The 16,465-nt window shown below is 47.6% G+C and overlaps 1 protein-coding gene across 1 annotated transcript in view; it reads left to right on the top strand.

The window, feature by feature from the left end:
- TBC1D13 (TBC1 domain family member 13) overlaps positions 1-16,465 on the top strand; it is a 250,374-nt gene that overhangs the window by 67,048 nt on the left and 166,861 nt on the right. The gene's annotated exons all lie outside the window — the stretch shown is intronic.

Raw genomic sequence — 16,465 nt, 5'->3', positions numbered from 1 at the left:
ACACCGTCCTTCACCATGGATTCTGCACCAAGAGGCCCTGCTGATATCACGAGAAGCCTCCTCAACATGAATTCGGACAACAAACATAGGAAGATGCACTTGACTCTGGTTAGATCTCTCCAAATGTATTAGTTTAGTTCAGTTCTTGCATTGCAAGTGCATCTTGCATCAGCCGCCTCAGCACTGGAATGCAAGCGGATGGTATCACAGCAGCTCTATAGGTCACATTTGTCCTTTGCGAAGATGAAGGTTTGGACCAAGAACTGTCCTCCTCATGAGCCACCTGGAAGGGTTGCGGAGATGGCTGTTCTTACTATTCACTCTGAGAAGGAAGCAGAATTTCAGCAGGTACAGAGGCTGGGTTCAAATTCAGTGACAAGAACATGGAAGCCCTGCCAAGCTGCTGAATGCCTGCTGTGAAGACCCACTGCCCCCTGGTGTGAGGAGCCCATGGTGAGATCACCATGCTGCCTGACCCCGCTCTGATGATTTCCCAGCAAGGACTTTCTTTTAGTGCCATTTTACTTGATGAGGCCCATGGCCTTTGAGGGAAGACCTCTGGTGCGACCTTCTGTTTGTATTGTGGATTTCTGGAGGAGCTCTTCTTCCAGTGCAATCTCTGTGTAACGCCCTGAACGTCTCAGGATCGTTTAACAGACACGATAATGAGAACGCAACCACTTGTGAAGGTTTAGTTATTTTAATGAAGGCAAAAATAATACAAGGAATAAACAAAGGTTATAGTCACTGGAATCCTCCAGGCTAAGTACGTTACCAGCCCACAGCACGGATGGTCCTAACCGTCCTCTGCATATACGCCGATCCCGGCGTATGCCAACAGAGGGCAGAAATGAAATGGCCGACAATGCCAATCGGTAGGCTGTGAGTGGCACGAAGAGTGTTGGGGAGAATCGAGGAGTCAGGGAAACACCCAGCCGGGGTCTCTACCTGAAGGGAGCAGCCGCTCAACCTCTTCCTCAGACTGCACCGGGACGCGGAGTCACCTCCTGGTGATACGTCACCGATACCCCAATCACAAGCAAAGAAGACTGAACCGAGAGCAGCCGCTCGATCGATCCCGTGGACTTCCGAGTCTGTAACGCGGCAAACACCTCCTGGTGTGCGTTACAGCTGGCAGTCCCTGTATCTCTGGTCGGGCTGGGAGTTACGACTCCAACCAGCAAAAGCGCCACTGCGCTTTGACTCAGCCGAGTCAAAAAGCGAAGCTCAATGGTTATCCGGTAGAGCTTCCGGGTCCTTCACAGGTGACGATGGGGCAAGACACGGCCCAGGGAGTAACGACTCGACCTACCTCCGTTCTTGCCTTACTGGAGCACCACTCCGGAACACTGCTCTTCACTAAGCAGGTACGTCGGTGTAAACACAATATCCGACAGCGTTGTACCTCCCGGTTCCTCCCTTTATAGGGCGTGTTTTCCTTGAGTTATGTAACAGCTCTCCTGTTTACATAAGGGCGTGTTTTCCTTGAGTTATGGAACAGCTCTCCTGTTTACATAAGGGCGTGTTTTCCTTGAGTTATGTAACAGCTCTCCTGTTTACATAAGGGCGTGGTTTCCTTGAGTTATGTAACAGCTCTCCTGTTTACATAACCTCTCAACCGCTAAGCATCCTGGGAGATGTAGTCCGTTTTCGCTGGTTACCGTTTTCCTCCCCTCGCATGACAGGAATTCTTGACAGTACATCCTCCCTCTCAGCGGCTCCCCACGGGTCCAGCGCTGGCAGGAAAACGCCGATGGAACAAGGAGACCAAGCGCGGAGCATGAACCCCTTCAGCCGGTTCCCATGACTGCTCCTCCGGGCCATAGCCTTTCCACGCAACCAGGTACCACAGCTTCCCCCTGCGCCATTTGGACGCCCGTATGCCCGACACTTCATACTCCACCTCCGACTCCACGCATACCGGCCTAGGTGTCCCAGACGGCTTGGAGGGTGCTGGTTTGAGCAATGATACATGAAAGACAGGGTGTATCCGCAATGACTGGGGCAAGCACACCTTCACGTTCACGGGACCCATACACTTGGTAATTCGATAGGGGCCCATGTACTTGGGATGGAACACACTGTTCTTTCGAAACCTCATGTTTCTTGTGGATATCCAGACGTAGTCTCCAGTGCGGTACAGTGGCCCGGGCCTTCTCTTCCTGTCTGCCGCAGCCTTGTATCTTCTCTTGGCCTCTATTAGGACAGCCCTTGAGCGCGTCAACGTGTCTTTTATGTGTGCCACCCTGTCCGCTGTGGCGGGAATCCTGTCCTCTCTGAACGGATGTAGAAATGGCAAGAACCTGGGATGTTGGCCATAGTTGCTATAGAACGGAGATGACTGTGTGGAGCTGTGAGTGGCGTTGTTATAGGCTATCTCTGCAACCCATAGCAAGTCGACCCATTCTTCCCTGCCCTGGTCCACAAAACATCGCAGATACTGTTTGAGCGTTTGGTTCAGGCGCTCGGTTTGGCCGTCCGTTTGAGGGTGGTAGCTGGTGGACAGGGCGGTCTTAACATGCAGCGCAGTGCACCAAGTCTTCCAGAATTGCGCAGTAAACTGCGACCCCCGGTCCGACACGATCACCCCAGGTAATCCATGCAGTCGTACCACATTCTTTAGGAGTAGTGACGCCAATTCCCCGGCCGTAGGGACTCTCTTGCAGGGGATGAAGTGCCCCATTTTCGTCAAGTAATCCACCACCACCAGTATTGCCGTCATCCCCTGGTCTACCGGTAGGCCCACCACGAAGTCCAGTGATATGCTATCCCATGGTCTATCCGGGGTCGGAAGTGGATGTAAGAGCCCTTGGGTTCGGCCATGGTCGGCCTTCATGGTAGCACACGTAGGACACTCCTGTCCCCACCTCCTGACATCCACTCTCATGGTTGGCCACCAGAAATGCCGTCCCATGCTAGCCACCGTTTTTTCAAAGCCCAAATGACCTGCGCATGGAGAGTCATGGCACCAGATGAATGCTTGTTTCCTTAGCCTAGGCGTGGGTATCAATAGGCACCTGCCCTTCAGGGGTATCCCGTCCTTCAGCTGCCATTCTCTGTGACTGAGGAGCCACCTCCGCCATGCGAATGACCTGATCCCTCTCTTTATTCCCCTCAGGAAAGTATCCGGTTGGATAACCCCCAATACCATCCTCGGGGAAATGATGGAATGCTCGGTCGCAGGCAATGGTTCCTTAACTGCAGATTGACGGGACAGGGCGTCCGCCTTCCGGTTTTCCGTCCCCGGCCGATATGTGATGCGGAAGTTGAACCCCGCAAAGAAGATCATCCACCGCAGCTGTCTGGGAGAAAGGTGTCTTGTGGCCGTCATGAACTGTAGGTTCCGATGGTCCGTGTACACCGATACCACATGTCTTGCCCCCATCAACCAATGCCTCCATTCGGTGAAGGCGTCCTTGATTGCGAGAAGCTCCTTCTCCGCAATATGGTAGTTGCGTTCGGCGTCGTTGAGTTTGCAGGACATGTACGCAACGGGATGAAGCACCCCTGTGTCGTGGTTGCGTTGGGACAAGATAGCCCCCAGCGCCACATCCGATGCGTCCGCTTCCACCACGTAGGGGAGATCCGGATCGGGGTGAGCCAATTCAATTTGCACGGTCGCTAAAGCAGCCAGCACATCATCAAGTGTTGCCATGTCTGTTATCGACCGGGAGACAGTTAGTGTTATTAAGGTCGGATATTTTGTAACGCCCTGAACGTCTCAGGATCGTTTAACAGACACGATAATGAGAACGCAACCACTTGTGAAGGTTTAGTTATTTTAATGAAGGCAAAAATAATACAAGGAATAAACAAAGGTTATAGTCACTGGAATCCTCCAGGCTAAGTACGTTACCAGCCCACAGCACGGATGGTCCTAACCGTCCTCTGCATATACGCCGATCCCGGCGTATGCCAACAGAGGGCAGAAATGAAATGGCCGACAATGCCAATCGGTAGGCTGTGAGGGGCACGAAGAGTGTTGGGGAGAATCGAGGAGTCAGGGAAACACCCAGCCGGGGTCTCTACCTGAAGGGAGCAGCCGCTCAACCTCTTCCTCAGACTGCACCGGGACGCGGAGTCACCTCCTGGAGATACGTCACCGATACCCCAATCACAAGCAAAGAAGACTGAACCGAGAGCAGCCGCTCGATCGATCCCGTGGACTTCCGAGTCTGTAACGCGGCAAACACCTCCTGGTGTGCGTTACAGCTGGCAGTCCCTGTATCTCTGGTCGGGCTGGGAGTTACGACTCCAACCAGCAAAAGCGCCACTGCGCTTTGACTCAGCCGAGTCAAAAAGCGAAGCTCAATGGTTATCCGGTAGAGCTTCCGGGTCCTTCACAGGTGACGATGGGGCAAGACACGGCCCAGGGAGTAACGACTCGACCTACCTCCGTTCTTGCCTTACTGGAGCACCACTCCGGAACACTGCTCTTCACTAAGCAGGTACGTCGGTGTAAACACAATATCCGACAGCGTTGTACCTCCCGGTTCCTCCCTTTATAGGGCGTGTTTTCCTTGAGTTATGTAACAGCTCTCCTGTTTACATAAGGGCGTGTTTTCCTTGAGTTATGTAACAGCTCTCCTGTTTACATAAGGGCGTGTTTTCCTTGAGTTATGTAACAGCTCTCCTGTTTACATAAGGGCGTGGTTTCCTTGAGTTATGTAACAGCTCTCCTGTTTACATAACCTCTCAACCGCTAAGCATCCTGGGAGATGTAGTCCGTTTTCGCTGGTTACCGTTTTCCTCCCCTCGCATGACAGGAATTCTTGACACTCTGACATTTCATCTCCCGTAAGAGGTCTTCTCGCTCTCCCTGCAGAGGCTGACCTCGAGATGTCTTAAATAACAAAAGATTGCATCATCACATAAGGCTGAAATCCTTTACTGGCCCTCGACTGGAAGACCTGCATCTCCAGACAAATATGCTTCTGTGGGCTACTATCCTCACTTGTTTAGTTTATGTGTATATTTATTGGGAATGTTATAAAACACGAACACCAGCCAGAGGTATTAGAGTGCTGCAGTGGATAAAGGATGCAGACAAAAGAAAACACGAGTTACCAAGAGGCTAGTTGAGCCTGGTGCAGCCAGAATCCAAAGCACAGTTTACAGAAGGATGGCCGAGGCGGCTATGTCAGATCCAGGATGACTAAAGCTGCTAGATCAGATCCAGAATGACTAAAGCTGCTAGATCAGATCCAGGATGGCTAAGGCTGCTTTGTCAGATCCAGGATGGCTAAGGCTGCTATGTCAGATCCAGGATGGCTAAGGCTGCTATGTCAGATCCAGGACGGCTAATGCTGCTAGATCAGATCCAGAATGACTAACGCTGCAAATCAGATCCAGAATGACTAAAGCTGCTATGTCAGATCCAGGATGGCGGCGGCTGCTATGTCAGGCCCAGGACGGCTAAGGCTGCTATGTCAGATCCAGGACGGCTAAGGCTGCTATGTCAGGCCCAGGACGGCTAAGGCTGCTATGTCAGATCCAGGACGGCTAAGGCTGCTATGTCAGATCCAGGACGGCTAAGGCTGCTTTGTCAGATCCAGGATGGCTAAGGCTGCTATGTCAGATCCAGGATGACTAAAGCTACTAGGTCATATCCAGGATGGCTAAGGCTGCTAGATCAGATCCAGGACGGCTAAGGCTTCTATGTCAGATCCAGGATGGCTAAGGCTGCTAGATCAGATCCAGAATGACTAAAGCTGCTAGATCAAATCCAGAATGACTAAAGCTGCTAGATCAGTTCCAGAATGACTAAAGCTGCTAGATCAGATCCAGGATGGCTAAGGCTGCTATGCCAGATCCAGGATGGGGGCGGCTGCCAGATCAGATCCAGAATGACTAAAGCTGCTAGATGGGATCCAGGATGGCTAAGGCTGCTAGATCAGATAAAGAATGGTTAAAGCTGCTATGTCCGATCCAGGACGGCTAAGGCTGCTATGTCAGATCCAGGACGGCTAATGCTGCTATGTCAGATCCAGGACGGCTAAGGCTGCTATGTCAGATCCAGGACGGCTAAGGCTGCTATGTCAGATCCAAAACGGCTAAGACTACTATGTCAGACCCAGGATGGCTAAGGCTGCTATGTCAGATCCAGGATGGCTAAGGCTGCTGTGTCAGATCCAGGATGGCTAAGGCTGCTATGTCAGATCCAGGACGGCTAAGGTTGCTATGTCAGATCCAGGACGAGCAAAGCTGCTAGATCAGATCCAGGACGGCTAAGGCTGCTAGATCAGATCCAGGACAGCTAAGGCTGCTAGATCAGATCCAGGACAGCTAAGGCTGCTAGGTCAGATCCAGGACGGCTAAGGCTGCTAGATCAGATCCAGGACGGCTAAGGCTGCTATGTCAAACCCAGAATGACTAAAGCTGCTAGATCATATCCAGGATGGCTAAGACTGCTATGTCATATCCAGGATGGCTAAGGCTGCTATGCCAGATCCAGGATGGCGGCGGCTGCTAGATCAGATCCAGAATGACTAAAGCTGCTAGATCAGATCCAGGATGGCTAAGGCTGCTATGTCAGATCCAGGACGGCTAAGGCTGCTATGTCAGATCCAGGATGGTTAAGGCTGCTAGATCAGATCCAGGATGGCTAAGGCTGCTATGTCAGATCCAGGATAGCTAAGGCTGCTATGTCAGATCCAGGATGACTGAGGCTGCTAGTTCAGATCCAGGATGGCGGCGGCTGCTAGATCAGATCCAGGATGGTGGTGGCTGCTAGATCAGATCTAGGATGGCGGCGGCAGCTAGATCAGATCCAGGATGGCGGCGGCTGCTAGATCAGATCCAGGATGGCGGCGGCTGCTGCTAGATCAGATCCAGGATGGCGGTGACTGCTAGATCAGATCCAGGATGGCTAAAGCTGCTAGATCAGATCCAGGAGGGCGGCGACTGCTAGATCAGATCCAGGACGGCTAAGGCTGCTAGATCAGATCCAGGATGGCTGCAACTGCTAGATCAGATCCAGGATGGCTAAGGCTGCTTTGTCAGATCCAGGATGGCTAAGGCTGCTATGTCAGACCAGGACGGCTGAGGCTGCTAGATCAGATCCAGGATGGCTAATGCTGCTAGATCAGATCCAGGATGGCTAATGCTGCTAGATCAGATCCAGGATGGCTAAGGCTGATAGATCAGGCCAAGGCAGCTAAGGCTGCTATTTCAGATCCAGGATGGCTAAGGCTGCTAGATCAGATCCAGGATGGCTAAGGCTGCTAGATCAGATCCAGGATGACTGAGGCTGCTATGTCAGATCCGGGATGGCGGCGGCTGCTAGGTCAGATCCAGGATTATGGTGGCTGCTAGGTCAGATCTAGGATGGAGGTGGCTGCTAGATCAGATCCAGGATGGCGGCGGCTGCTAGATCAGATCCAGGATGGCGGCAGCTGCTAGATCAGATCCAGGATGGCGGCGGCTGCTAGATCAGATCCAGGATGGCGGCGACTGCTAGATCAGATCCAGGATGGCGGCGACTGCTAGATCAGATCCAGGATGGCTAAGGCTGCTAGATCAGATCCAGAATGGCAGCGACTGCTAGATCAGATCCAGGATGGCGGTGGCTGCCAGATCAGATCCAGGATGACTAAGGCTGCTATGTCAGATCCAGAATGACTGAGGCTGCTAGATCAGATCCAGGATGGCGGCGGCTGCTAGATCAGATCCAGGATGGCGGCGGCTGCTAGATCAGATCCAGGATGGTGGTGGATGCTAGATCAGATCTAGGATGGCGGCGGCTGCTAGATCAGATCCAGGATGGCGGCGGCTGCTAGATCAGATCCAGGATGGCGGCGACTGCTAGATCAGATCCAGGACGGCTAGGGCTGCTAGATCAGATCCAGGATGGCGGCGGCTGCTAGATCAGATCCAGGATGGTGGCGGCTGCTAGATCAGATCCAGGATGGCTAAGGCTGCTATGTCAGATCCAGGACGGCTGAGGCTGCTAGATCAGATCCAGGACGGCTAAGGCTGCTAGATCAGATCCAGGATGTCTAAGGCTGCTAGATCAGATCCAGGATGGCTAAGGCTGCTAGATCAGAACCAATGCAGCTAAGGCTGCTATGTCAGATCCAGGATGGCCTAGGCTGCTAGATCAGATCCAGGATGGCCTAGGCTGCTATGTCAGATCCAGGGTGACTGAGGCTGCTAGATCAGATCCAGGATGGCGGCGGCGGCTGTTAGATCAGATCCAGGATGGTGGTGGCTGCTAGATCAGATCTAGGATGGTGGCGGCTGCTTAATCCGATCCAGGATGGCGGCGGCTGCTAGATCCGATCCAGGATGGCGGCAGCTGCTAGATCTGATCCAGGATGGCGGCGGCTGCTAGATCCGATCCAGGATGGCTAAGGCTGCTAGATCCGATCCAGGATGGCTAAGGCTGCTAGATCCGATCCAGGATGGCTAAGGCTGCTAGATCCGATCCAGGATGGCTAAGGCTGCTATGTCAGATCCGGGATGACTGAGGCTGCTAGATCCGATCCAGGATGGCGGCGGCTGCTAGATCCGATCCAGGATGCTGGCATCTGCTAGATCCGATCCAGGATGCTGGCATCTGCTAGATCAGATCCAGGATGCTGGCATCTGCTAGATCCGATCCAGGATGGCGGCGACTGCTAGATCCGATCCAGGACGGCTAAGGCTGCTAGATCCGATCCAGGACGGCTAAGGCTGCTAGATCCGATCCAGGACGGCTAAGGCTGCTATGTCAGATCCAGGATGACTGAGGCTGCTAGATCAGATCCAGGATGGCTAAGGCTGCTAGATCAGATCCAGGATGACTGAGGCTGCTAGATCCGATCCAGGATGGCGACGGCTGCTAGATCCGATCCAGGATGCTGGCATCTGCTAGATCCGATCCAGGATGCTGGCATCTGCTAGATCCGATCCAGGATGGCGGCGACTGCTAGATCCGATCCAGGACGGCTAAGGCTGCTAGATCCGATCCAGGACGGCTAAGGCTGCTAGATCCGATCCAGGACGGCTAAGGCTGCTATGTCAGATCCAGGATGACTGAGGCTGCTAGATCAGATCCAGGATGGCTGAGGCTGCTATGTCAGATCCGGGATGACTGAGGCTGCTAGATCCGATCCAGGATGGCGGCGGCTGCTAGATCCGATCCAGGATGCTGGCATCTGCTAGATCCGATCCAGGATGCTGGCATCTGCTAGATCCGATCCAGGATGCTGGCATCTGCTAGATCCGATCCAGGATGCTGGCATCTGCTAGATCCGATCCAGGATGGCGGCGACTGCTAGATCCGATCCAGGATGGCGGCGGCTGCTAGATCCGATCCAGGATGACGGCGGCTGCTAGATCCGATCCAGGATGACGGCGGCTGCTAGATCCGATCCAGGATGGTGGAGGCTGCTCGGTCAGGTCCAGGATAACTGAGGCTGCTATGTCAGATCCAGGATGACTCAGGCTGCCATGTCAGATCCAGGAGGGTTGAGGCTGCTAGATCAGATCCAGGATAACTGAGGCTGCTAGATCAGATCCAGGATAACTGAGGCTGCTAGTTCAGATCCAGGATGGTTGAGGCTGCTAGATCAGATCTAGGATCCCTGAGGCTGCTATGTCCGATCCAGGACAGCTAAGGCTGCTATGTCCGATCCAGGGCGGCTAAGGCTGCTATGTCAGACCCAGGATGACTAAAGCTGCTAGATCAGATCCAGGATGGTTGAGGCTGCTAGATCGAAACCAGAATCCCTGTGGCTGCTATGTCCGATCCAGGATGGCTAAGGCTGCTCTGTCCGATCCAGGACGGCTAAGGCTGCTATGTCGGACCCAGGATGACTAAAGCTACTAGATCAGATCCAGGATGGCGGCGGCTGCTAGATCAGATCCAGGATGACTGAGGCTGCTAGTTCAGATCCAGGATGGTTGAGGCTGCTAGATCAGATCCAGGATCCCTGAGGCTGCTATGTCCGATCCAGGACAGCTAAGGCTGCTATGTCCGATCCAGGGCGGCTAAGGCTGCTATGTCAGACCCAGGATGACTAAAGCTGCTTGATCAGATCCAGGATGGTTGAGGCTGCTAGATCAGATCCAGGATGACTGAGGCTGCTAGATCGAAACCAGGATCCCTGTGGCTGCTATGTCCGATCCAGGATGGCTAAGGCTGCTATGTCCGATCCAGGTCGGCTAAGGCTGCTATGTCGGACCCAGGATGACTAAAGCTACTAGATCAGATCCAGGATGGTGGCGGCTGCTAGATCAGATCCAGGATGACTGAGGCTGTTATGTCAGATCCGGGATGGTTGAGGCTGCTATTCCTTAGCTCTCTTAAAAGTCCCTCCAATACGTCTCAATCGTACGGGAGGTAAGGCCTTCTCGTACCTTGCTCCACGGTACTGGAATCAACTGCTCATTACACTGCGTGAATGTCCCTCATATACTGCTTTTAGGAAACAATTAAAAACTTTTCTGTTTTGAATTTTCACGACTCCGGTCAACCTATCTCTCGTTCACTAGGTATGCGCCGAGATGCCCCTGGGTGAGTCGTTGCGCTATAGAAGTAATTATAACATATGTCAGATCTGCGATGGTGGAGGCTGCTAGATCAGATCCAGGATTGCTCTAGTAGTAAATACTTGTTCTCTCTGTATAGTCAAAATGGTGTAGTTGGCGAGGCTAGTTTGAGATGAGGACTGGTGAAAAGACTGACCCTTTCTGGTTCCAGCAGAACTGCAAGTGGCATTAAACTATTGTAGATCCAGGCAAGAGCTGGGAACACAGAAGGTACCGAGAGCAATGACCTCAAAAGAGCATGCAGAGTTCCAGTTGCGGCTGTGTGTAGACATCTTGCCCCCGGCACAGTGAAGAATGTTCTGCTGGTGCTCACATGTGAATGTGCTTCATGCCTTTCTGTACATAAAGTCCTTTTCACTTCAATACGATGGAGCAATGACCAGATCTTCCTGTTCATTGCAAGTAATTCATGGGTTACCTGTACCTGGGTTCCAAACCTTAATTACCCTTCAAGAGTAAGTCTTGCTCCTCCGAGAATCAGAGTCCTACTAGGAGGTTCAGAGCGATGCCATCTCTGGAGCCAGGGATGAACGGCAGCTCGGTATTGGAGACAATGAAAGAAATCCCCATCTTTAACTTAAGCACCAGTACCCTTAGCCAAGCATCCTACACTCTCTTATCTAAAGGGTTATCGTTTGTGCCGCATTCGGGCCTTAACAAATTTGAGCTCTTCAATGACTTAATGTCGTTTTTTCGAAAAATCCGTTTAAAATGGTTCTTTTCAAACACAGAAACTGTGGTCTTTGACATTAATCGGTCAGGACTGGCGCCGAAATCAACATTCACCCCTACTCTTGAACAGATTGCCCCAGAGGTGAGTATTTTTGAGCAAGTAGTTTTTAACAAACTTACTACTGCTACCAAATATGTCCCAAAAACACCATATAACATTTCAGTTGAGGAATATGAAGCCCTTAAGTTGTTAAAAAACTCCCCTGAAATAACGATTAAAAGCTGCGATAAGGGAGGAGGGATAGCTATACTAGATACAGCTAAGTACATTGACAAAATTGAGGATATGCTCATGGACAATAGGTACCAAAATAACAAGAAATCCTACTCAATCAGTAAAGAACAAAATCTATAAATTAACTACAAGAGCCCTACAACATGGTCACATTTGTGAAAAAGAGTTTAATTATCTCAATATAAACAACCCCAGAATGGCTAGCCTTTATGGTACCCCTAAGGTACACAAAAATGAGGTGGATCCTCCATTTCGGCCCATTGTCACCACAATTGGATCCATCACTGAGCCTATTTCTAAATATCTAGATGCAATATTACGACCATCTATACACAAAATACCTGGATATGTTCTAGATACCCGCCAGATAATCAACCTCATGGAAGGTACTCCGTTCAATTCTAATAGACAATGGCTTGTCACATTAGATGTGGAAAGTTTGTACACAAATATACCGTGTGATGGAGATATTGAAGCTGTTGAATGGTTTATTGATCTCTATGACATCAAATGCAATCCGGAATTCATCGTCAATTGCCTTAAAATCATCCTCCATGAAAACACCTTTGAATTTCAAGGCGAGTTATATAGACAAATAAAAGGAGTAAGTATGGGCGCATCTTGCGCCCCTACTATAGCTAACATCTATATTGAAGTAGCGCCTTTCTTCGAATCTATATTACACTGGTCCCGTTATATAGATGACATTGTGTTCATATGGGATGACAATGAAGATACTTTGGCTGAATTCATCACATGGTTGAATCTTTGTGACCCTTATCTCAAATTTTCATCCCATATCAGCAATACCCAGCTAGAATTTTTGGACATTCTTATTAAGCACGACCATGGCCAGCTATATGTAGATTTGTTTACTAAACCTACTGCTCGCAATACTTTGCTTCATTATCAAAGCTTTCATCCAACTAAACAGAAAAGTAGCATCCCCTTTGGCCAGTTCCTTCGCCTTAGGCGCAACTGTACGAAAGTTGAGGATTATGACATTAAAGCTACTGAAATGAAAAGAAAGTTCCTTGATAGAGGTTACCCTCACAGAATCGTACGAGAATCCTACAAACGTGCTAGGTTCTACGATCATCAGCACCTGCTACAAGACAATAGTAGAAAAAAAGAAGCAAATCTGGTATTTGTTACACGGCACTCACTACTAAATGAGCAGATTCGCCAAATCATTTGCTCTAACTGGTACCTGCTCAACATTAACAAAACTAAAGCTGACACAGTGGAAAAACCTCTTTTTGCCTACCGAAAAAATAAAAATCTCAAAGATCTTATTGTAAGATCCCGCATGTCCATAAATAAACAGCCAGTACAGAGAAGTATTGATGACATGCTACCTATTCAGGGCAATTATAAATGCGGTACATGTATAGTGTGCCCTTTTACAATTGAATCCAAAGAACTCCTCTTCAATGAACGAAACATCACTGTGAAGGGAATGCATAATTGTAAAACTAAAAACATCATCTATTTACTAATATGCCCGTGTAACAAAGGCTACGTGGGGGAGACGTCCAGATCGCTTAACACTAGATTGACCGAACATAGATCGGCAATCAGAAACAAGAAAATAACCTCCCCTATGGTTATGCATTTTCTTGAGAATAACCACAATGCGGATGATATCCGTTGGTTTATCTTGGAAAAAATCATAAACAAAGAAGGACTCTGCCCAGAAAAGATCAGGAAAAAACGTGAAGTTTTTTGGATATTCTATCTTGACACAGTCAAAAGGGGACTTAATTTGGAGATACCCTGGGATCAGGCTATCATCTAAGCTTAGGCTTCAGCCCTTTACAGATATCGTCTTGATTACAGTATCTATGCTGGATGACTTTTCTACCATAGCAGGCAGCTACTTACTTATATTGCCTTTTGGGTTTTCTTTAGGTTATGGGTTTTTTAATCCCTACTATAAGCTTGGATAAACATTTTCTCCCTCTCTTTATTATTATTATTTTTTCCTTATTCTTTTCTCTCTCTCTTCTAGCTATTACCAATACCAATTTATATCTGATAATAAGCAATTTGCTTACTTTTGCTACACATGGCTTTACATCTTAAGCACCACTTTCCCGCTTTAGGTTAGGGTTGCTCCATGTTAATATGGCGCCATTTTTTGGAAAACATCTATTCGTTTCGATTATGGCTGGTATGAGCATTATGTCTACATATATTTGGAAACATCAATAGTGGCTCTATGTATACCACCTTATTTTTATATGTATATCTATTCAGTGCCTATTCTTCTGTACTCAATTCTTTTCGGGGGCCGTATCGTATACCTCGGTCTTTGTTTTATTTACCAACCTCCGCATATACCAGTTCTACGTAACATCGTTATCCGTTTTTTGTTTCTATTACCCAGCACAGTGTGTACGGTTTACCCTCTCGGACTCTATGGTGTCTTTGCCGTGTTGGCGCGTAATTTGAACTTAAACGCCTATAAAAGACGTGTATATCAGCTCACCCTCTAGCAGAGAATTTTTCTCAGACTTAGCGGCGCAGCCCGTATTTTGACGCGGAATCTATTTGAGGTACGTTTGCATAATGTAAAATCGGGCTATATCTTCAGAATAGACACGGCTAGCTCACATACCCATTTATTTACATATATATTATGCTTCTATCCTTTTATGTTCAGGTGGAAATACTTGCATTATCCTGCTCTCTGCCCATAAAAAGCACCGCATTTTGACCGGCCACCGCTCCAGAGCCGTGAATTTTATCAGTACTATCCAAAGATTGTTCTATAGATTACTTTAAGGTATGTCTACCTAACGTCTAGTATGTTTCTACATGTTAATTTAGAGACGCTTTAATTTATATATCTTTCACTTACTTATAGATTCATTTATGTCTAGGTTTGGGGGCTATCATTAGATACATCCTCCTCTGTCGATTTAAACTACCACTATCGTATTTGGATACCTGCTGCTACAGAATTCACCCATATATCGACTTATAAACAACTTTAAGGTATGTTTACCTAACATGTAGTCTGTTGTTACATTACAGTCTAATAGCGGATGAGTCTCTTCACATATATCTCCTTTACTTATCTAAACATTCATTTATTTGCCTCTAGGTGCGGGAACCATCATCTTAGGCACCCTTTTATTTCTTCGCAAACCATCGCAACCATATCTGGTTATTTGACGCCACATAGTCTTAAAGCATATCGACTTGTATCAAAAATCTCTGCTCTTCCGTTTTTTCAATGTAAGTGTAGACATAATTGTGATATATCATAAGAGGCCAAATTTCTTTACCACATTAAATATTCAAATTATTTAGTGTCCTCCTTTTTATCTCTCTTGGAATTTTCAGTACCAATATTTATCCGCACTGATTTCCCATATCTGAGTACGTTTGGATATATTTTTACGTAATCTTATATACATAAGATCACCGGCAGCAAAGAACATTCACCTACCAGTAAGTACATCTTATTGCTTATATATCTCTCATCTCTTTTTACCACTAGACATATTATTGGGTATTTTTACCCTAATTAATTATCTATATTTCTCCATATGTCTTCATCTATTGCTCATGCAGTAAGTATTCTTATTACCTGTTTCATTTTATTACGGTTTTGGAGCAAACTAGATTCCAAGGTCTACTTTTTAGGTCTATACTTTAATAACACAAGTTAGCAAAATGACTCTGCACTATTGGTTGCTACGTGCATGTTGGGACGGGGGGCTTTGGAGACTTTCAACTTGACCCGCGTAAGACATAAGTGATGTATAAAGTGTTATTGTTCCTTTAATTTGATAATTGTGTATTAAGTTATATCTTATACATAACCAAATCAATTAACCTGATGTTTTCTTTCATGCTTTTCTCTCATGTCTTTCTCCTATGTCCTCTTCATTTGTATCAGCAACATATGGCATTAAGTGTTATAAATGTTGTTTTTGTATTATATGTATATATGTATATATATTTCTGTATATAGATGTGTATAAAACTGTAAAAAAGATTAACAATATCTATCATCTAGGTGTATATGTATTATAATGATATTTATATTTAAAAAAAGCAATCCCTAATGCATATTTTGTCTATATATTTCATACAGCTTTAAGCAATAGACGGTTTCCTGACGAAGGCTGAAAGGCCGAAACGCGCGTAGTTCCATCGACCGCCTTGCTTGTTTAACATCTACTGTATTGTTTTGATTAACTCCATGTCCATACTGTTTGCATAATTGCTTAAAGAAAATATGTTGTATGTAAAATAGTAACAAAATGAATGATGGATAAAAATGAAATGATTAATATTAAATCTCTTTTTTCATAACCAATACCTGTGTTTGTAAGAAAATATTCTCTCTCTTTTTTATATCACTTTTTGATATTCTATGGACTAGTGCTTTACTATACACCTAGTTATATATATTCACTTGCTATAGTCACTTATCTAAATAGCTCTTTTCCCTACATATAGCAAGCCTATTAGTTGAGTAGGGGTCCCCTGTTTTTCCAAATAGTGAACGGCAGCATTTGACACAAGGGTTGCCCAGTCTCTCTGAGCCCTCAGGATCTCGAGAGGGGTCCCTCGACTCCCTGTAATCTCCACACCCATTTCCATTAGCCACGTCCCATGATGTGATCATGCCCTGTTACCATAGTATCCATGTTTTAGTGACCATCCCTCATTCCCTTCACGTGCATGTTTTCTTACAGCACTTCGTACCCTTCACATCCATTATCCAGTGATCCTTTCCTATAATCATTAGTGCAACCATCTTTCAGAGCGAGCGCCACATAAAATTGACATGTATGTTGGAGTGTCCAGACCCCATACCCATGTTTAGTTGGCCACATGCCTCATCCCACTTTTGTTTAATGGGCGGTGCCTGCTACTTTTAAACACATCCATGGTTTTGAGCACACACCCGTCTTGCTCTCGCTCCCAATTTAAATGTATCTTTCT

This window comes from Triturus cristatus, chromosome 1_2 (assembly GCF_964204655.1).
Source record: "Triturus cristatus chromosome 1_2, aTriCri1.1, whole genome shotgun sequence".
In the NCBI taxonomy this organism is placed as follows: domain Eukaryota; kingdom Metazoa; phylum Chordata; class Amphibia; order Caudata; family Salamandridae; genus Triturus; species Triturus cristatus.
This window is presented reverse-complemented; position numbering and strand designations above follow the sequence as displayed.